The sequence below is a fragment of the Lepisosteus platostomus genome, chromosome 15 (assembly GCF_059453375.1).
Source record: "Lepisosteus platostomus isolate fLepPlt1 chromosome 15, fLepPlt1.hap1, whole genome shotgun sequence".
Lineage (NCBI taxonomy): Eukaryota > Metazoa > Chordata > Actinopteri > Semionotiformes > Lepisosteidae > Lepisosteus > Lepisosteus platostomus.
Genome location: NC_142625.1, coordinates 26,587,256 through 26,610,301, shown reverse-complemented (window position 1 = coordinate 26,610,301; position 23,046 = coordinate 26,587,256). Strand labels below are relative to the sequence as shown.

The window sequence follows — 23,046 nt, the reverse complement described above, 5'->3', positions numbered from 1 at the left end:
TCACAGAGCACCTCCTGGGACAAAGGGAAGGAAGGGATTGGCCAGACTCCAGATAGCTCATTGACAAACACCCTGGCTGTGCACAGAAGCTGTGGGAGACAGCAGAGCATTCCAGTTAACAAAACAAACACACCACTGAGGAAGGCCGGCACACATCATTCGCCTTGAACAAAGCAAGTCAGTAGTGAGCACTGTCCTCTCGCACTGACTGAGCTGTCTGCCTTCCTCAAACCACAGAATCACATTAGTCACTTGCATCTGGGAAATGGCAAAGTTTGCATGTCAGTTAGTGGATCTTCGACTGTTACACTACTGGCAGCATTTATGTAAATTATGTGTTAGGGAAACATTTCATCAAGTTTGACAGCACTTATTCAAAAGTCTATCTGTGGATCGTTTTATAAACATCGGTCAGGGCACTGGAGTTATAAAGAGGGAGATGAGGATTCATCCCAGATGTGGCACAGCTGCTGTGCCCTTGAGCAAGGCCTTGACTCAGATTGCCTCGGTCAATGCCCAGCTGCAGAAATGGGCACAAATGTAGGCCATCTTCCATAAAAGCATCAGACAAATCCATGGAATTTTTTCCTCTTCAAAGCAGACCAGGTGTGTCACAGAATGGTGGCAGGACCGCCGAACTTCAGCTGGCTCAGGGCCATGACTCTGTCCACGCTGAGCACTCCTGAACTGTGGGCACTGAACCCAGCACACTTCTTTCAAGAGAGAGCACAACATAAGGAAACGCAACCTGGGAAATTCAGAGTGCTCTTCTCGGTACATCTTCATCCGGGGCGATACTTGTTCTGTGGGTCTCAAAGGTAAGTGTCTGAAAGCTTAAAGGTGCAAAAGGCAAAGTATAGCTTCATACCTGGACTGCAACCCCGAATGCACTGGGCGTTAGAGGAGAGTGGGGTGAATGCAGCTCTGAAGTGAAAGATCCGATGTCCCGCTGCACTGTGAGCTGAGCCGAGGCAGACGAACAGCCCTGCGGACCGGTGCTGTCAGTGCAGAGCCGGGAGAGTCAGATGTGCAGAACCACACACTCACAGTCGCTGGTGAGCCGCTGGCTGTGGCCATTTGTCCTGATTACACGCTTGTTTTTTTTAGCACAGCTGCTGTGCCATTCTTCAGCTCACTTCATGATGTGTTGCTTTAGTAACGCTTCCCGCACCATCTGACCTCTGACCTCTGACCTCCGCTACACAGGCCCCGCTGCTTGCTGCTCCAGCTGTTGGTGCTGTGTCACAGGATGCCAGACCCCCGAGGGCGGGGCTTCCAGCACCCTCTCACAGAGCAACACACCTACAGCGTCGCGGAGAGCATGTCAGGATAGGGAGTGTGTTAAGAGCATGCAGTCACAATGAATCTCAATTTTAAGTAGTCCAATCACAATGCCACAGCAAAAACATGTTTATAAAGTTAATCCCAAGTGTAAAAAAAGATGGACAACACAAGACATTGACAAAGGTCTTGAGCCCATAGGTTGATTTTGCAGCAGGACAATGCAAGATCATGCAGTGGTAAGATTGAAAGGACACAACTTCACTTGTTGTGGGCTTTCTCCTAGGCAGAGTTACTCAAAATAGGAGACAAGCGTCCGGCCTTCATCAGCTGTCTGCAGCTGCACAGGAAGAATGTCAGAACATCCCACAGCAGTCTGTCCAGAGGCTGACCAGGTGTGTGTGTCAACACTGCCAGAGGTGCTCAGGGAGACCAGACCCAGTACTAACACTCAGATTGTTTACTGAGAAACAGTCATGGTTCTTCAATCTATGTTATTTTGTCTGATGTTGCTTTTTAAAATATTTAGTCAAAGCAATTGAATCTGTGTCTAATAATAAAAATAAAACCCTCGTGAGTATCAATGGGCAACAGACTGCTAGGATTAACTGTTCCTCTTGACCATAACATTTAAATATCTATTACAGATATGCAAATTTTGCCACCTGCTTTGCCTGTGCTATTCTACTGCTGTGTTCTTCTTTCTCTTTGTTTATGATTGCCTCAGGATCAGAGAAGGACTGTGCTCTCCAGTTCTACTCAAGTCTTTTCTGGTTTTTAAACTATGACTTATTATTTAGTCCTTCCCTTTCAGAGCGGCTTCCTCTGTCACCCTGAGAATGTCTGATCTGATCACTTGTTCTGGGAGAAACCGAGCCGTTCAGATGCTTTCTGTTAGTCATCACAGTGCTCTTCTAGTCACAGGCAGTTGAATTCTTCACCCAGTCAACTGAGGAAAAGAAACTCACCAGCTCTGGTCACAAGGTAGACCCTCCTGTGACACCTCCTCCCCCAGAAAAAAACGGCCTTACAGGAATTGTATTTTTAAACAAAGAGTTTTTTATGGCTTAAACAAGACCACAAAAAGACCAAGAGTGACCCTTTTGTTCTGCCACCCCACTCCCCCACTTTGGAAAGTGCCTTTAGATCTTGCGTTCATAAGAACAGTAACAAACGAGAGCTCGTTACAGTTCCCTGCAGCGTGTTTGGCAGTTAGCAAGCAGCTCCTCTGGCAGTGTCGGGAGAGAAGCCAGGGTACAGAGGACTGGAGAGCGGAGCGTGCAGACTCAGGTCTCGTGTGCCTGCCTGTTGATGGTGCCGTCAGTCACGTTGACCAGTGTCCCAAGTAAAGTGCACGATCTTCTCGTGGTTTTCACAGGACGTTGTGGTTCTGAATGCTGGGGCGTGTGCGCATGGTGGCCCTGCACACAAGCCCCCAGGGTTCGCCCCGTGGAATCACCCCAGTCGAGGCTGTTCGCTCCCCTGTCACCCCCACTGCGGGCCCAGCTGAGCGCAGGGCTGCAGTTCGCTGAGCCGTGACGACCATGAGCCCCAGGGCAGCCTCTACCTCCCAGCACAGTCAGCTCGCTGCAGGTTCGAGTTCCCCCACAGAAACAACCTCTCTTTCGCCGGTGCAACCTGCGGAGTGAGGTCACCAGCTGGAGGGACGGTATTTCCAGCCCCTTTCATGCGAACGAGAAAAACAAAAGTGCAGTGAGTCACCGCTGTCCTGGGGAAACCCTGGCAGACCCACAGTGGAAAGATGGTGACAGGTCTGTGTGCAGAGCAGCCAGCAGGACGAGCCCCGTCTCAGCAGGGCGCACACGCTGACTCAAGGTGGGGGCGTCGCACAGTGTGCCGCGTTTGTGAGCTGCATGAAGCCCCACACTCTTTATTTTACCACGGGCTTGTTTCCATTAAGCAGAAAGTAGAGATGGCATCTAGGTCAGAGAAGCATGTTACGCGAATCAGTTTCTCCCTGTTTTTCTTGTAAGACTTCAGCGCACCACTGCAGTTCTGTGAAATAGTGTTGAACGCTGCCTAAAACACTCTGACATCAATAATCTCACATCTTCGCCCATCAGCTCATTGATAAAGTTCTCACCAATTTTAGAACTTTAATAAGAGCCTTGTTTTTAACTCTTAAAAGCTTTTTTTTCCAAAGAGCGGACAGAAACAGTATAAAGAAAGAGGAGGGAAGGTAAAGAAACAGCACCAATCATGGCACGCTGACAACTTGCACTGCTGCACATTTTTTGTTTATTCCGTCCTGCATGTCTTAGATAATAAGTGAGTGTCATCTGCAGACCTGACTTCATTGAGTCAGCAGCTGGCAGTGTTTTAGCAGCAGCCAGAGCCCAGTTATTACGAACAACTGGAAAACCTGATGGTAGGCTGGTAGACCACTCAACCCCCCCTCACTTTAGCAGAAATCTAGATTTGTTTATTGGAAATATTAGAATTTGTATCTAAAACTTTGCCATAGCGTTCTTCAGATTTCAGACCTGGACAAATCAGGTCCTGTGAGACAGAGAGAGGCCGCTTTGTGACAGCCTGTCCATTGGAATGAGGCACAATTGGAACTCTGTGCAGAATGAGGCACAGCAGGTGTAATTGAATAATTACCACTCAGAGGGAGTGAAATTCCTCATGAGGGACAGGAGCTGTCAGGATAGGCTATGCATGGGAAGAGCCACGCCTCTGGGCTAATTAAGAGGCTTATAAGAACACCCAGGCAGGAAAGGGCCTCTGTCTGTGTTTAGAGGCCAGTCAGGAAGGAGAGTGTGTGTTAGAGTACCAAAGAGAAGTGCCTATTAGTAGTGGGTTGGACTGGCTGATGTATTTGTGGGGTTCAGGGAACTATAGGTTCTCGAGAAAGCAATTTAAACTGTCCTGAGGGAGTAGTCTCTGGGAAGTGAGTGAGACCTGTGAACTGACTACTATTGAGCCAGGGATGTAAGTGTTGATCATGCGGAGGTATCCCTGGCCAAACAGGATCGGTGGGGGAAGTTAATGATGGGAGACAAGTTACTGGTTGTTAGTGGAGAGTAAGAGTGATCTGTGTTTAAGTGATTGCCTTTGTGTGACATGGGGTAAGTGTAATTGAACACCTTAAAGGCTAGTTGTGATAAAGTGACTCTTGAAGATTAAGAACTGGGTGACCCAGAGTTAATGGGAGTGGGAAAACTTGAGTGCCTGGTGAGCAAAACATTTGTCAGAAGATCAAGTGATGTGAGTAGAACCGGGGAAGAGGACCGTGCAGTCCTCTCCTGAGAGAGGAGTGCAGGAAGAGCTAGGGTCCCAGAAGGGGTCAGAAAGAAGACTGGCGGTGAGGGCTCATGGGAATGTGCGCCAGCTGTCGTCACAAGGCAGCTGTGTGGTGTTCTATTGCAGGGTTCCAGTTGCAAGGGTGGGGGGTTCTGGGTTCAAATCCCTGATGGGGCTCTGCTTGCTGTTGTCTGAGAGACCTTGTTCTCAAAGGACTAGCTTTGTAAAACAAAGGATTAAGAAACATAGGCAGAGCTTGAGACTTCCTTTGCACTTTTTTTTTTTTACATTAAGTTCAGAACTGATTAAACCATTTCCCTGAAAAGAGTTGGCTTTCTGCCTTTCTTTTTTTTTTTTTAAAGGCATTGTTGATGGAATTAATGATTTCTCTATTTTAAGGACCAATGTAATTGTACAACAAAACCACAATACAAGTGGTTGTGATGTGGGTAAATGGAAATTAAAACAAGGGAATGTCTGTGAAGGTTTCTGAGGGTTGGAGAAAGTGGTTGCTTTCCTGACAGTTTGACACCTGCTGTGTGTACAGATTCTACTTGTGCATCCTGTCACATGACCCTTTCCATCTCTCCTGTCTGTGCACATCTTCCTGTCACATGGGTGTGTGCTTCTGAATGATGTCATTGTTCTTACAATCTGGCAACGCTAAGCTCTCCACAACAGCTCTGGTTGCTAAGCCCTGGTGCAGAGCACGGCTGCCACACAGACTGACCGAAGGACTGGCTCGGCCCTGCTGAAAGAGGAAAGCTGGGGCTGATTCAGCAAGCTCCTGTTAGGAGAACAACAGTTTGAGGAGTGCTGAGAGAGATTAGGTTGGTGTGGGTTTAAGTCCTAGGTGGGGACGCTTCTGTTGTACCTTTGCACAAAGCACTTGACACAGATTGATATAGAAAAACACAGCTGTGGAAATGAAGGCCATGGGCAAATACACTTGGAATCAATCATTACGAACATGCACCAGCGTCCCAAGCCTTACAAAGAGTAAAAGAGCAAAATAGTTTGTGTTATAAATCTTAAAGCACTTGGCTTAGTGGAAGCAGCACAAGAAAAGCCTGCAGACTAGCACTGAGCTATTTTGTTTTGTTTTCTCGGTGCCAGTATGTGGACTTGCATGTGTGAAACCCGCATACGTTTCTGAAGGCACGACAAGTCTGTTTTGTGTCACCCGCGGGTGGGAGAGTCATATCTGTGAAGATGAGTGGGGGGAGACGGGCGCGGAAGAGGAGAGAGCTGTGCTGGGGCTGACCGAGCTCGGGTGGGGCACACTCTGGCCAGGTCACGCCGGGCTAGGGCAGGGGCAGGAAGAGGTGGGGGTGTGGCTGAGCTGGTGGCAGCTGGAGCAGGCTGGAAGTCAGACAGAGAACCGTGATGAGTCTGGCTGGGCCAGGGGCTCCCAGTCTGAGTGTGCGCGGTGAGAGGCAGGCGAAGATGTATTCAAACTGATTCATTCCTCACCGCTGAAGAAACACCGCTGCCCGTCCAATCATCCAAAAACAGAAAGCAAGAGAAAATTCAGTTCTTAAAAAATCCCCTGCATTTCACAGTTATCGATTTATCCAGCTGTGGTGTACCAAAAGCGAAGCAGAGTGGTCTATGTGTGTTTTCTGTGGCAAGTTTAAGTACGTGCTAAGATCTTAACAAACTGTAGTTTTAATGCAATTTGTTCTCTCTGGTTTTTAGCACTTTAAACAGTTATTACTCAAGCAACATAAAGTTTTCCAGCTGAAACTGCACTATGATGACACTATTAAATATGAATTGTAATAATAGCACATTTGATGCAACAGAAAAGGAATTGCATTTTGACAGTAAAGTCCAGGTATAAAAGAATTCTCTGTAAGCATCCTGACTCAACAGGTATCCATATAAACGAGCAGTAATAGTCCTGTGCACAGCGCTATGTGGGTCGGAGTGGGCTGAGACTTGGGTACCTGCTCAGGAGAGAGTGTGACACATGCCCACCTGGAACGGCCCCCCCGAGCCTGCAGGACCTGCCTGCACAGGGGAGTCTCACCTGGCTCTCAGAGGAATACTGCCACCCTGGAATCGAGCACATTGAGAGGTTTATTGAGTGGCTTAGTCACAGTGAATTTGGCTTAAGCTGCCTGGATGAGGGCCAGCCTCTTGGCAGCAGGGCGAGGGGGCCGGGACCCCCCCTGCGGGGAGAGGAGTGACCCGGGGGCAGCTGCACAGGAGGAGATGGGGAGGAGGAGGAATAAGAGACATATGCAAGGTGGAGAAGGGGATTACGTACAGAATTGATCATTTCTGAGGAAAAGATGTCAGGAATGATTGCAAATTACCGGCAGTAGAGGCTGTCATCATCCCTCCCCAGCTTTCGTTGAAATCCTCAAAACAGCGGACAGCTGTGGCTTGGCAGAGTGTCTCGCTTGTTCTCCCCTGAATTGTGTTGTGTGAGCATGGCTGGAAAAGGCGATGTGGAAAATGGTCGATGTGTGACGTCCGCACTTCTGTTGAGTAACATCGGCACATGAAGAATCCACTCTCTTCCCACTGCTGAGTGAGATCTCCCCGTTCCGGATCGGAACATGCAGGGCTCTTTCCGGGATGCAGGCCTGCTCCCGGACGGACACAGGCAGCAGTGCTGTGGCCGGTGGGCTTGCACGGCCAGGGGGAGAGGGGTGGAAAGAGTGGACACCCTGCTCAAGGGCACGAATGCAATGTTGGCACTGGGGACTTGCGCCCGAAGACTACACCAGTAACCCACTCTGCCACCCAAGCAGAATACAGCAGTGAGCTGGTATGTTTCCAGGTGTGACACAGGCTCTGAGGATGGTGCATTCAGTTTGGGGATTTTCGCCACACACCTGCCCTCCTTTCCAGCACCGAGAAATAGGAGACCGTGACAGGAATGGGTGGGCGCAAAGTGGAAACCACATTTGTTCTCTGCTGCTTTTTCTGTGCTTCACTCACTCTGAGCACAGTGAATCATCACAGCTGCCCTGATCAAATACAGAGACTCCCACGCAACGCGTAACACCTTTTCCAGGTTGCAGGTAGTAGCGTTCACTCTCTGAGCTGTGGTTTGTGCAGCACATCAGCCTTCTAAAATTAAAGTCACTCAGCCATTTCTATGAGCTGAACACAGGAAACTAGAAATAGGTTTATAAAAAGATTGAGGTTAGGTTATAATGTTCAGCTACTCTTTGTTCTTTTAAAAATTGCTTCTCTCTCTCTCACACTTTCTTTCTCAGTTGAAAAACTTAAAAGATACTCTGTCTAGTAATTTGTAACATCAGGTAGGGTTGTGCATGGAGAAATTAAGCAAGTTTCTGTGAATGCAAAGAGAATTAAAGCACGCAGACCCTGCGACACTGAGTTTAGGAAGAAGTGATATTTAAAAAAATACTCTGGCAATGACTGGGTTGAAAGGGTTGAGGGGCTGGTGGGGTGTTGTCTATGCCACAGTTTCTGTATCAGTGTTTAAGAAGGACTGCATGAAAGTTTTATATTAATACATTTACAGAAACCAGTTGTAAGTTTTACTGGTAAAATGTAACTGACGGTTGACACTATTTGTACCAGAGGTCACACAGGGTCCCTCTAAGTGCTAGAGGCCCCTGTATAGACTACTTGAAGGATATCCTGTTGTGTTCACACTGTTTTTCACAAGAACACAACTACAGAAAGAGAACTGCTTTCATGCGCATAGTAAGTCTTATCTCGGAGTTTATGATAAACTGAAAAAGGTTTTCCTTTCTAATTTTAGGTGTTGTAATTTTGGCTCCCTGTGTTGCTTGTGGTCCAAACTGCGTTGTTAAGCAGTAAAGACATGTTTAACACCGGGGCGCTGGCTAACGGCCCCAGGACAGCGGCGCATTGCGATGGTCCGGGGGGGTTCTGGTTCCGGACGGTTGCTGTCCTGCTCGACACCTCTGGCACCGGTGCCAACATGACGCCATTGGGCTGGCCTGGGCGCATGGGCAGGCTGAACAGGAAGTGCGAGAAAACGCGGACGGACTGTAGTGCCTCACCTCCGCCCCCTGCAGGGTGGGGAGTGCGGTGCTCCGTCTACGAAGATGCGGAGAGTCTAATTCTAATAGCTGCTACGCTGCACTGACCCCCGTCTGTGTCACCTCGGCACCCTGCTTCACAGCCTGAGACTCTCGGCTTCTTCTCTTTTGTGAGTTTCGCCGAATCTGCGGGTAAATTCCAGCCTCTTGAGTGTTAAAGAGAGGTCAAAATAACTTCTGTTATTTCTCGGCTCGGGGAGCTCTAGGGTTAGTAAAGTAAACTGTAGGGTAGTAAGAGATGACTGTCTTTGATGGGACAGCCCCTGCCCTTCATAAAAATCTCTTTTAAAACAGGAATAATCTACCACAATCTAATCACCGACTCAATCGCTCTCTCTTCCTCTCCATTTCTTCAGATGCGTGGTCCAAAGTTACTGCGGAAATTCTGCAAAGCAACTAGTGTAATTTTAATACATCGTGCTCATCAGCAGTTTTTTTTTTCAGCGTAAAGGACAAAAGGATCTTGATTTCCTTATCCACCTGTGGACCTTTGTTTTTGACATTTGGGTTATTTGAATCCAGCCCCTGTCCGGAGCTCAGCGCTCCTGCGCCTGCCCTCAGCCAGGCTGAGAAACTGGCCACTGCCAGCCCCCTTGCGGTCCAACACCTGCAGGCAGCCTGGATTACAAGCCTCCCTTATATTCTAATTCACTCACTTGAGATCGCCCTGGAGGCTGCTGTCTTTCAAGCTCTGTGTTTTGGGGGGATTCGTTTGACTAATATTTCGCTGTCAAGGACTTACTTGGAAAAGAGATGAACGAGGCGTTCCAAGGATTCTTTCCCTGTTGGAGAAATAAAATCGGGTTTTCCGTTCTGGAGCTCGACCGAGCCCTGTGGACACAAAGCCGCTGTAGTCAGACGACAGAAGTCCGGCTGATGGGAGTGTAGAATGATTGAATGGCAGGGGCCGTCTTCACCTTGCTCACACAAACAGGGCTCCCTGCTGCCCCACCCTGATCATGTCCTTCCCCCCAGCTCCTCCTGAGCTCCTCCTGAGCCCCCTCCGCTCCGTGGAGGGCGTGTGGTCCCCAGACCTGCCCCTGGCTCTCGTGCCCCACCTGGGACAGCGGACTCAGGTGTCTCAGTGCGGGGGCAGCTCAGGCACAGACCCCAGGCAGCAGAGTAAGGAAGAGATGCACGTTATCGACCCTGGATGTACAGGACCCGCTCAGCAGAGCCGCAGGGAAGCGCTTGTCTCTGGGCAGAGGGGCTTTAGGGACGGTACGTAGGACAGGTAGAGGACTGGCAGCCCAGAAACAAACATTTTCACCTCAAAACTAGCTGTAAGAACAAGTCAGTCCTTTTGGTCCTTTCATCACGCATCATGACAGAGCTTAAGATGTGTCCGTCGTCTTTGCAATGCTTATTAATATTTTTGTCATCATTTTAAATATGAATTAATCCTGTATTTACAGATACTGTATATCCTGTATAACTTACTCTCCGGTTTCCAATAGGATTCATTTCGTAAGAGGCTTTCAGAAAGTTACATGATGCGTCATTTCCCTCACGGGATCAATAAAGTGTCTAGGCTGGAGAATTTTAATGTGGCTAATTGCTTATAAATGGACAAATTCCATCCTGCTGGAGAATCTGCAGCCCTCGCACTCCTCTGAAGCCAGATTTCAGGAGTGTTGGTGACAGAGCCGGGGGTAAAACTGTGGAGAATTGGGGAATTTAAGACGCCCGAGCGGCCAGCAGCCCAGGGTGTCTCCGGAGAGAGACACGCGGGCAGGAGGGTTCAGGGGTCGGCCCCGAGTGGCCAGAGGAATTCCCCACAGGCCCGTGAGAGAAGTGGAGAGGGGCAGCAGGGAAATCACTCCCGGCGGAGCTTGCCTCAGTTCCTGCAGGTAAAGTGACAGCACGCAGGCTCGCACCGTCGAAGCGCCTTACACAGGTGATCGCCCCACAGATCCCACAAGCACAGGCTGTTTTTTTAACAATTCTTAGTTCCTCTTTCATGTTCAACCACATTAACCCCTCCATTCTCATTTCATTTAAATGCAAATATTAATTCATGTTTTTGTTTTCTTTTTCAAGGCAGCATTAGAATACAATGGCTAGACAGCCTAAAACGTACACGTTTCATGTTCAGTGTGTGTTTATTGTTTCCTATCTTTATTTTTGTTGTTGTAACAAGTCTTCAGGAAGCATGATTGTAAGAACACCGTACAGTATCCGAAGAGGTTAAGCAGAAGCTGATCTGCACATATTTCTAGTGGGGGAAACGAGTGTGAGAGTGTTTATGCAAGTTGGGTGAAAACCCCTTGAATTGCCTGGAAAGGAAATACACTGTGTTCTGGGGTATTTTTAACCAGCTATTTTTGTTTACAGACCTGATAGTAAGCCACCTTAGCAGAGTGCTTGCGCTCTGTACAGTCGGGCTCATCTCCAGCAGGCCATCATCTCAGACGACCTTGAGATGATTTATGATCTGAATGAGCAGAAGAAGGACAGAAAGGGTGGTGTTCAGTAAGAGCAATAGATGGGTCTACTGTCATTGGGCTAGACATGCATGAGAATTGTTTTCAAAACAGATTTAAATGGAATGTTATGAACAGTAGTGTTTCTTCACTATTTATGAAAGGAGATTTAGGCTGCATTTCTGATAACTGTGTGAAAGCAAGGACTCCATTCAGTGTCTTTAGTTGGTATTGGTAACAGGTGGAGTGAGAGTCCCAGATAAATCCCTCTTCATTTCGTAACGCAAATGGGCCTCATGTTTCCAGGGATGTGCTCCTCTGAAAAAGGAAGTTCTCGGATTCTCTGAAGACTCCTTGACTTCCCAGGAATGCTCCCAAGCAGAGGGCCCTCTGAAGGTGTATTAAATGTGCTCTGAACTGAGAGGGGCCCGGACAGGCCTCCTCCACCAACAGGAGTGTGTGTCTGTGTGTCTCTTTTCTATGACTTAATAATAGCCCAGTGAGTTATGAACAATACTAGTAGCATACCTATCGGCAGGAGTGCAGACAACTAGTCTGATCTGGTCAGGTCTCAGAACCTACGCAAAGTTTAATGTGTACAAATTTACTGTAGGAGATGTTTGAAATTTCCAGCCGCATAAACTTGACTGCCGCTGTACTTCCTTCATGGCATGTCATCACAGGAGCTAAGTCAGGGCAGGTCGGGTCAGTACCGGGCCAGGAGACTTTGTGGGGGAGACCGTGTTGCTGCTGTCAGTGCTGTTGGTGGACCAGCGGTGCTCTTCCTGCTGGACTACGAATGTCTAAATCAATGATCTGGTGTTAAGTGAACAATATCAGACAACAGATGTTTCAAAAAAGGGCTTACAAAAATACAGAAAAAAGCAGAGTGGGTTAATCCATAATGAAAATAAATAATCATATCTCCCAAATTGTAAAGACATGCCATCACTCACCCTGTGGGCCAGCAGAGCCACTGCCTGCGCGAGACAGCGAACCAGTTTGCAAGATCCCGGGAAAGCGACCTGCCCATCTGCTGCACCTTCACGCGTGTGTACTTCATGTTTTAAGAGCTTTCTTTTTTCCAGTGAATGGAGGAGGAACGTAACTTTTGTCTAGACAAGACCTTATTGTGTTATTGTGCAGGTGAGAACTTTTCGGCCGTTATGTAAAGAAGACCAAGAAGTGCCAAGCAACTTCCCGCCCTGCCAGCTCCAGCGAGCCAGCCCAGATCAGAAGGGTCTTTTATGTGCTGAGCTCCTGACCAGGAAGGGGTTTAATGTTCACCCAAGAAAGAAGTTTTTTTGTGTTGAGAAAGGGGATACAGATGACCTCTGACCTCTGGAGGATCTGGGTTCACAGTGGGTCAGCCCGCACCCCTCCCGGCTGATCTGTCCTGGATAATTGGTCTCTGACCTGTCGTGCTCAGGACCTGACCTTGCTTCTCATCAAAGGCGGGGGGTTTGCAGAGAAGGCATTTTTCTCAGACCCACAGGTCAGATCAGTCAACCAGCATTCAAAACAAAGCCAGTTCAAAAAGGCCCTAAGTAGCTCTTTATTGGGTGTTTTTAAAAGAAAACACTGTGATGCGTTTGTGTGAGTGGAATCCTGGGAATGATCTGTGTGGAAGAACTCGCTGCCCAGATCTCCTCCCCTCTGCGCTCTGTATCTGGAGCTGACGGCACCCCGTTTGCATTCCTTCAGAGCTGCATCTAACAACAATTAGTAAGAATCTTCAGCAATTAGTCAGGCAGCAGGCACTTCTCCCCACAGCCTCTTGCAGGGACTCGCGGCAGAGCTGCAGCGACACTTTCAGTGCAGAAGAGCTGGCAGCTGAGAGAAGCTCGGATTAAGATCTCCACACCATCTCTCTGGGCAGAACCACTGCGCAGGCTCAGACATTGCAAGAAACGGAATTTCCATCTATTCTTAATTTATTAGGCAGACCCTTTAATTCAAAACAGCTTCCTTTCTAACCTGGGGGTCGCTTTTCCACATCACTGCTGGGAGCCAGAACAGCACAGCTCCCCCAGGCTGCTCTGTCCCTGGATTCGAACCCACAGCCTTCCCCCCAGAAAGCCCAGAGTCTTGCCATTTTCGTTATTCTTTATTCTTGCCTTTTTTCCCCTGGCTGTCACAAAAGAAAAATTAAAAGTAAATTGATCTTAGACAACAAATGTTGACCCATAAATCTTCATAGGATGCCCCCTGTGGTGCTCGAGAGCCACAGGGAATGTTTTGTTCCTTCTGTGTGATGAAGGGGAGCTCTAAGCATGTTTTTCAGGACTTTAAAGCAGATCTAATCTACTAGTGCCCTGGAACTGGAGAACCTCTCTTTCTTCAGAACCACATTGGATATCCATTCATCGGCTTTTAAATGATAATGCAATATTAAACAGCCTCTTCCGTGGCTCATCGGTTTGTGTTAACAGCCTGAAAATCAAAAGATCACGACTTGCCCCCCCGCGCCTGCCCCCCACCATCTCAGCTACTGTGCTGTTTGGCTCTGCGCAATTTATTTCAGCCCATTGTGTGACTGTCTCAGCGCATCTTGCTATTAAATGAGCTCTGATTAGGATCCAGCTGTGCGACTGATGTGTTCTGCAGGCACCAAGCTGAGTCATTGTCTCCCAGACTTCACTAGCACTGTTCTGAGCCCCCTTCTTCCAGAAAACACCCCCCAAACAGCCTGGGGCTCGGGGGAAGGAGAAGCAGAAATACCCTGCCACCGCATTGCACAGCACAAAGGTCAAGAATGAAGGGGTCGGATACCCAAAATAAATTCTTTAAAAGGCTCATTCTGTGACACACAGAAACGGCCTGCAGGAGAGAAGGCATTTCTCTAAATCTCTAAGCTTTCACAGGGAATCCCAGCTCCTCAGTGGCTAAAGTCCTGGGAGAAGCTGGAAAGAGGAGTCACTAAAAGCCATGTATTCACATAAAAATACGGGCCAGATGTTTATGTTAACAGTACCGTAAGAGAACCAGCCAACTGCAAACACACACGCGTTCGAAATGCATTGTTACCCCACTCTGACTTTTTCCGATTGAACTATTTTCTACAAGACCCTGCAGAACTCACAGGGGGTGTGTGTGTGTGTGTGTGTGTGTGTGTGTTTACTGTAATTTCCTCTTAAAAGAAAGGGGGGGGGTTCATTTTTCCACTGGGGGTAAAACGCTTTGAAAAGTTACAGAGCAGTGTTTTCTCGGGGCCTGGGCAGCTGTTTGAAATGCGCCAAACCTTCTTTCATGATTTAACGAGGCGAGGAGGCTGTAAAGAGCACATTCACACTCAGTCGTGGCCGCCGCGCACACAGAGTGGCCAAAGACACGGAGGGAACTCGGGCTGGTGTTTTTTAGCATCTCTTTCTGAGTTTCCAGGTGGGTAATCCACTTTAGTGTCGTATATGGCGACAGTTCCCTTGCAAGTGCACTTCGCATTGGTCTTCAAAATGATGCAAACTAAGACGTTTCCCCCACTATCCTTTCTGGAAAGGGAGGTGGACAGTCCAGCCTGTGTTGTTGGAATTCCAGCCGGCGGTGCCTGAAAGCCGGGCGGCTCGTGCCGGCGCTGGTCACCACTGTTCCGGTGGGGATGGCTGTGCCCGGGGGGGTGCAGCGTCCCAGTCCTGTGGGGAAAATGACCCCCAAGGACCCCCACGGCAAGACCCAAGAGCCCGGGACTGCGGGAGGCCTGACCATGGCTCGGGAATCTGGAGATCCAGCTCCTGACTCTTTCCCGGCTCTACTCCTCTCTGCACCTCTGTCCCTCTTCCCCTGTACCTCAGGACAGCAGAAGGAGACTGTTTTTAAGGAGGTAGATATATATCCATGCTTGCTCTTTCTTGAAAGGAACAGCTCCTCCTTGTTGGTGTTTGTTAGTCTATGCGTGGAGGAAGTCTCCTCAGCTGCAGCCTGTGAGAGGTTCGCAGTGCTGCTGAAAGGCCTAAGGATTTTAAAGTTGCTGTTCTTTCCTCGCTACCTCATCTTCTTAATCTCCTCGTACACATTTGAGTGAGTGAGTGCACTGCTCTCACGGCTGTCCTGCGCACCGTCTGCCTCCAGGACTGCTCGGTCCCTGATCGCCTGCCGGCACCTGCTCTCGTCTCGCCTGTCTGGTTCTCTGGAGACGGGGAGTGCTTCCACACTGCCTGTCCACATTACTGCCTTCTGCCTGCGCTGCTGGAACTGTGCTTGAATTTGTTAAGACACATCCTTCTGCATTTATGTGTTTATTATAACCGTGTTTTGGTCTGATTCGCATGTCCTACATTCTAAAAATTCTGTTCTCTTTTTAAGAATATATATTGTATATAGCTATATATTGTTCCTTCTCTACTGGCATTATTGCCCTAATCTTTATTGCAATTTTACTGTAATAGTAGCTTGTCTGTTGCTTCGTTTTTGTGATGGTATAGAGACACAGAAAAAGAAATGCACCAAGATAATAATAATGATATGTGAGATAGTAAAATGTGTTGGTTTCACTCACAGCCAGGTGTCATGGCTCGGTCGTGATTCCGGGCAGGGCAGCAGAGCTCGCGTGAGCTGGGTCTCTCTCTCCTCGCTGCCTGGGGAGCCCAGCTCTGAGTGTCCCCGCCAGCGGGACAGCCGTGTCCGACGCCCCAGCAGCACATGCGCAGGAGGGACCGGCTGCTGTTTCGGACCTCGCGTCCAGTTGAATTTCTTTGCAGAAGAAAGGGAATTCCTCGGCCGACAGCCGCAACAGACGAGGAAGAGAAGGGCTCCTGGAAGAGTGGATCCCTGCTCCTCGTCCACTCTCTATAGCCCAGATGCACTGGCCTGTGCTCTGCCTGGCAGTGTGCATTGCAGAAGGATCCCTCACCGTCACCAGGGACAGCGAGCCGTCTGGGACAGGTGTTGGGGGGCAGCTCTCCCAGTGCCCAGATGGGATCTCTGTCTCTCTGCAGGGGCAGCTCTCCCAGTGCCCAGATGGGATCTCTGTCTCTCTGCACGACAACACCCTGCCCACCCACTGCTCCCTGTCTGTGGAGATCTCTGCTCTAGTCTGGGGACACTTCCAGCACAGAGATACCGGCCTTTGTCTTTTATATAACCCCACAGCCAGAGGCAAATGGACACAATGGGGGGTAAACACGTCCCTCAACCAATGAACTGCTGAAATGAAATTTAAATAGTATATGCAAATGGAAAAGAACTTGGGAGGCCAGACAGGAGTGTTTTTACACTTCTTATGGCCAAAAGAAACTAATGTCTAGAGATTTGGAATTGATTGCATAAAGTAACATGTATTGCCTGCATGTATTTTAGAGCTATAAAAAGATTTATTGCAGCCAGATCAGATGTCTCTCATCATTATTATTATAATGAATATCAGTAGGACAGGGGTGGTGAACATTGGCATTTAAGTAATCCTTATTTATCACATTGATCTCCAGCCCCCCAGCTGATTAAGCAATTAAGGATCAATTCAGTAATTCAGTTATTGGAAGGTCCAAAGCTCCTGTGATGGTACCGCATGCCAAGTCTGACCTCCCCTGGGTTAAAGGAGTCGGCAGTGACATCCTGAAAAGCACAGCACAGATTCCTACGGGAGAGAACACAGGCATCTCCCTCTCCGTTTCAGGCTTCTCTGTGATGCCTGCTCTCTTTCCAGCTGTGCTTTCGCCACTCATTCACTTCCTCTTGAACACGGTGCTGCGTGCTGTCTGTCAGAGCACGGGCCTGTCGACTGCACCACTGGGGCAAAGCAAGTCCTGAGACACCCCCCTCTCTCTTAGCAGCTGGAGAGCCTGGACTGTTTCCTCCAGGACTGGCCCATCCTGATCTCAGTTTAGTTTAGTGCAGAACACTCACATGTTGCATGAACACAAAGCCAAGTCTTCATGCAGTACGGTAAGGCCTGCCATCCAAGAGCCATGCGTTCAGGGGAACTGCACTTTAGCCTCCCTCATCAGTAGGACCGTCTGTTGACTCTTCCCTTCTCTTCCCTGCGGCGGCACTCTTCCACGCTCAGCACACAAACCACAGAGTCTCCTCAGGACAGGAACCCCTCCTCTGACAGAGCCTCCAGAAGAGAGAGCAGACCCCACCTGTGTCCTGCCCCTGAACCGGACTCCCAGATCTGCCCGGTGGAGAACCTGCTGGACGGCACGGTTCCCTGGATCTCAGCTGGAGCCGGCTGGCCTGCACGAGGAGCACGTATTCCCACCGGGTGAAAGATTCCTTTTCAATCTGTGAGTTAACGAAGCCCCTAATCTTCCTTCACAGGCTACCCGTCTGTCCTCTGGAAGGGAGATGTCCTCCTGGGATGTGGAAGCACACACACTGCACACAGGTTCTCTGTCCCCTTGGCTGTCATTCTTTGTTCCTTTATAAATTAGGCATTCCAGTTGCCAATTATGGTTTACAGCTACTACAGCTCTCTAATTACAGACGTTTAACGAGCTTGCAATTGACTCTAACGAGCTTCCTAATTATCATTCAGCTTATGTTGACGGTAAAAGCCATTACAGAAACTGGAAAAGTGAAGGGTTTGGAAGTTAGAGTCAGTCCTAAATGTTTCCATAACAGAGGAGAGGGGCTTCACTCTAATTGAGGTAATTGCCCCAGATGAGACACAAAACTTCCCTTTGGACACCCACAGTGTGCGGTGCTGCACTCCCCCAGCACTGCAAACATGGTAAAAACTGTAAAGCCGGGCAAACCCAACTCTGACACGTTTAGAACATGAGACAGGTTAAGCTGGGAGGTCATTCATCCCATTTAACATATTTGGTTTTCCAGTAACTAGAATCCTATCCAGCTGTTTTTTTTCAAGATAGCAGCTTCAACAATATGGCCAGGCAACTTGTTCCAGACTCCCAGATCCCTTTGTTGAAAGAAATACCTCTTGGTCTCAGTTTTAAATACACTTCATTGTAGTTTCCACTTCTGTTAGTTCGGATTTCAAATCAGAGCTCAACAGAACCTGCTAAACATGCAAAGTAAAGGCTTGTGCTGCCCGAACCCTCACAGACCTGTTTCCTGACAAAAGATCCCAGAGACCATGAATCATCCAGTGCAGGGGACATTGAGATTCAACAATGAGACACGGATCCAGGAGCTCAGGGAGAAATGCAGAGAAAGTGTATTTGGAAATGAAAACAGGAGGCAGCTCTCTGCAGGAGTACAGGTGTCTAGAATCCTTGTGTTTGTCCAAGGCAGATCTCCTAGGACCCTTCGGGAAACGACTGTCCAGCATCCTTGGATCAATTAACTACCAGCAAAACCAAGAGCGCATGATGAAGTAACACGACCTCTTCTCATTTCTAAACTTATTGTCTGATATTATTCATTGATTTAAGAATAACTTAATATAAATAATTGTAATGATATTCTATCAGAAAAAGTATATTTATTTATAGAACTACTCATAATTTGTATACAGCAGATTTACATTTCTAGTCCAGTATTTTTTCTGCCAATAAATTTTTCATGGTTTTCCCCACCCATCTCTTTTCTAACTGCTTCATCTTCCTCATCCGATTCATGGTCGCAGTTTTTGGAATAATGTTCCAGAACATGTAAGCTGTTGGTTCAATCCCTTTCGCTCATCCCTCCCAAATCTTCCCTCACAATAAGTGTAAAACCTTTAGTCCAGTATTTGAAAACAGGCTGTTATGTAACATTCAGTCAGAGGTTCTTGGCAGAATGCATGGCCTGTTTTTTGGGAAATTCCCTAGCTGTTGCAGAAGCTATATAAAGAGCCTAATCAGAGCAAATTCTGTTCTCAGTGTTGTCAAAGGGGTTCTTTCCATTACTCAGACGAGTTTCAGGGCTGCTCTTAGTGATTTCTGTAGCTCAGGCCTGCGTCTGTAGGAAGGAGCCGCTCTGCAGTGTGAATACTGAGAAAGAGCTGTGCGCTGCAGCTCACTGGAAGCAGAGAGAGAAAGCTTGCCGGGGACTGGAGCTAGCGGGTGGCAGGGAGTGATCAGGCTGTTGAAGGCTGCACCACACTTCAAAAAACAGAAGGGCTCATTCCAAAACCTTTTGTTTGGGGGTCTGTTACAGCTTTGCTCGAGAGAAAGCTGCAAATGTTAGTACTGACACCCTGTGTCTTAAATTAAAAAAAACAATGACTAGGATATTTGTAACTATTGCTTAGTGGACAATAACCATTCAAGACATTAGTGAATGACCTTATTTTAGATACATGGTACCAATACCCTTGTATAGCCAGTGAAGCAATCTGCCTGGTATTGAAATTGGCTGTCAGGACACAAAGGCCAGGATGCTGACTCCACATCTTTGCACACACATGGTGCTCTGTCCTCCAGAGGTCATGACCTGGGGGTCCCTGGAGGGCCGGCCTCACAGGCAGAAATGAACTAGAGCTGCCCTTGAAATTAACTCTTCCTGTACAGTGCAGACACCAGCAGCAGGACACACAGAATTGCGATCAATGCTGGCGTTGAGGTGTGAGGGTGATTATTGCTGGCTGATACCCCGGCTTCTAGAAACGGCTGGATAAGCTCCTCGATTCAGCTGGCTGCTACAAACCCAAGGGGTCAGACGGGCTGAAGGCCCTCCTCTCCTCTGTAGCCTTGCCTGCGGTGTTTGTTTTAGGAATAAACTGTCAGAACCATGTGGTAGTCAGCCATGTGGCTGCCATCTGAAAGCTCTGTGAGATTACAGAAACTACCACGGCTGAACTCCCAACACGGAAAAACTTGTGGGAGGTAATAGTTCACAGATGAATGCCTTAAGTAGCACTGATCTCCTTCCATAGGGCAGAGCTTTTTTGTGCTCAAATCAGCATGGACTAATACATAATGCAAAGTGCAGAGCGAGGGGAGAGGAGAGAGCCGTTTCTTGCCATTTCCAGACAGAGGACCTTCAGGGTCGGAAGACTGGACACCAATGGGCAGGATGCATGTACATGTGCATGGTTTTATTTGTGCAACCTCACCAGCCAGTTCAGCTGTGTTCTTGCGCTAACAGAGTATGCCCATGCCCATGCCCCCTAAAGCAATCCAGAATAACTTCTTACAAGCCAAAGGGCAACAGGGTCATCTCAGAGAGCCCGGAGTATCCCTCCACTGACAGGCAGGAAGGCTCTGTGCCCGCAGTGCCAGTCCTGCCCCCGCGCCTAAGTGGCGATCGTAATCCACTGCTCTCTAATCTAACCCCATGGCGCTACGGCCGTTGTAGAGCCCAGGCCTCCTCCGCGCGTCTCGCCCCTGAGCCAGTCTTTGCCATCCTCTCACTCTCAGCTTTCGGAGTCTCTGCTCACTCCCAACCACTGCTCTGCTACTGGTAACTTTCATTCCATTTCACGACTGAATCAGTGGAAGTGTTAATACTAAAAGCCTTGGGTACTTGATGCGTTTCCTTAAGGAGGTCTGCACTACTGTTGTTTGCGAAACTGCTCCTGCAGGCGCACACCAGCAGTTGAACTCTCTACTGAAGTTTCGAGAGTGAGAGAACAGATGTAATGCCAGTTACACAGATTTCCCAGATTATTTTCTCTGTTTTTGAATGCAGACATGTTTAAATCAGACACCAGCATCTGTGACCTGCATTCCCAGTTACCTGGCCTTAATTGTTGACATGAAACTATTGTCTTTCTCCGGAGAGCTGAAGCAGAGCTTTAGAAAGCCACTTTTTTAGCTCTGTATTGCACTTGCAAACATGGCTCTTGGAAAGTCAAATATTTGGCAGACTCAAACACTTAATGTTGAGGAGCCTCTTACTGACAAGGAGGTCACAGATTGTGACCCACAAGTACAGTGAGTAATGCCGTCCTGAACCCTCAGGGTGTAGTTGAATTGTCAGTAGTCAAATCCATGCAAATGTTCAGAGATGCACAGAGAGTACCCTGGCTGTGTTTTGCATGCGCTGTTTTCTCTCCGCATTCCTTTCAAGACCATTCCTGCAGGCGGCTAACGTTCCCATTGAGATGTCAAGCGAGAGGAATGCCTAACGTCTTGAGTAACGAGCAATTAACAACAAAGCAACAGTCTTTTAACAGCCTACAGCACAGAAGCGCTTGACACCTTTTGAAATGGTTGCCTTTAAAACAACTCCTACAGAAGAATTTAGTGTATGCCCACCTTGCATGGGCAATTGAACAATATAGAAAGGAAACAAAGAGATCCTCATTAAGCTTGATATTCAACCTGAAAAGGTAGAAATATCTTCTGTGCAATTGGCTGTGCTGCGTGCAATAACATGCCAGCCAGCTCTTAGAAACGATGTATCAATTGCAGGCTGAAATACTGTACTTAACTGTAATACGTGGGAAACTCCAGACAAGCTACACAATACTGTTCAAGTTTTTTTTTAAAAGGGTATCTTGACCTATCACAGGCTGTCTCACGCCACTGAGCCAGTGCAGGCTGGGAAATCAAGGACCTGACAGCCTGTGCTCCTTTGATCAGGCGCCGCAGTCCCGTACGTAGAAGAAAGCTGATAAGCAGTGCACACACGCACCCACCTGAGAGAGGCTGCAGGTGCTTGAAGAGAGACAGACGTGGGCTCACATGGACACCAAACAAGCTGGCACACGGGTACGAACCCCAGCCGCCTCCCCGCCCACTCTCCTTGACCTCCCCTCCGCTGGGCCCCGTTTATCAGCAGGTTATCTCTGGAGCTTGTGCAATATCCACGCCCCGGCTTTGAGAGGCCGCTACCGCCAACGCTCGAAATGCACCTTGGACCACCGTAAAGTAAAAAATGGGTTTAACATTTCCTCCCGCTGAGGAATTATCCTGAGGATCTGTTAGGTTGTTCTCCGCTCAAGACGGAGTTCAGAGAAAGGGCGCACACATTAGAAACAGAAGGCATGCTCGCCAAACAACCCTCTGCTGTAGAAACACTTTGAAATGGGCACTAGATGAATTCCTTGGGCTCGTCCAGCGCTTCTCATCCCAGAGCAGGCCCGAGGCGCAGCCCAGCCGAGGGAGGAGTGAGAAAGTTCTGCACCAGCTGCTTGAAGGGGCAACCTCCAGGAGGCCAGGCTGTACAAGCCCAGAGCGAGGACACGGGGTTTAACAGCCCTAGTCCTGTAAACATGATCTTGAATGACTGAGAGATCAGTACCTCAGTTTAACATCATTCCTGTAGCCAAAGAAGGCGGTAGGGAGCAGGTGGAACAATGGAGGTAATAGAGCATAACTTTAAAAACAAACAGTTCTTCCAACATCTCGTTTCAGAATGACCCCACACATCCTGGATTGGAACCAGTCATGCACCAGCTTTCAAAGTGCCATGATTCTCGCCCCCTGGTTACCTGCCCATCACTGGGGTGAAGGTGACGGGCCCCTACCTTCAGTAACGTCACCGTCCATCTGTCCATCTTCTAACAGTTTCTTCCAATCCAGGGTTGCGGAGGAGCTGAAGCCTACGCAGCAAGCAACAGGCACGAGGCAGGCTAAGCCCTGGTCAGGACACCAGTCCATTGCAGGGCACAAAATCACACAGACATGTACATTCCCAAACCAGAGCCAGCTGTCCCAGATGCCAGTTAACCTACCTGTATGTCTTTGGAGCGTGAAACCCACACAAACACTGGCACAGCACGCAAACTCCACACAGATAGTGCCCCAGGTCCAGCACTGAATCCAGCGACACTGACCACTGCGCCACCTGTTGCGTTACAAACTTAATTTCATTCTTGCTATAGGCCAACAATCTGTCCACGAAGAGCACGGGGGCCCCTGGCACAAACTCCATAAAACTCCAAATTAGAACGTCGCCGAACCAGCCTCCCGCCCTGTCAGCTCAGCAAGAGCTCATCCATTCTACACCACAGCAGTCTGGGGCTCTTGAAAATCACCTGCCTTTAGGAAAGTCAAGGTGGTAGTTGTGGTTCAGGCTGTACTGGGGACAGAGTGCTGCTCCTTCTGGAAGCCTAGTGTTGATCACGGTCTGGACTGCTGCTCCTTCATCCCACTTGCTTCTGCACAAGCTAAAGGAATCACACAGATACACGATGGCTGCACATCACATCTGGGAGCTCTTGTCAATTAAGGACTGCAGCAACAGCTGAGCAGTGTGTG

General features: G+C 48.6%; 1 long non-coding RNA gene across 2 annotated transcripts; it reads left to right on the top strand.

The window, feature by feature from the left end:
* Positions 1–8,210: 8,210 nt before the first annotated feature.
* On the top strand, positions 8,211–16,341 carry LOC148648417 (uncharacterized). Of its 2 annotated transcripts, XR_015926767.1 has the most exons (3): positions 8,211–8,710; positions 8,957–14,840; positions 15,518–16,341. It is a non-coding gene; the product is annotated as an uncharacterized LOC148648417 (long non-coding RNA). The 2 variants fall into 2 exon arrangements; XR_015926766.1 differs by having other exon boundaries at positions 8,211–14,840.
* Positions 16,342–23,046: the final 6,705 nt, after the last annotated feature.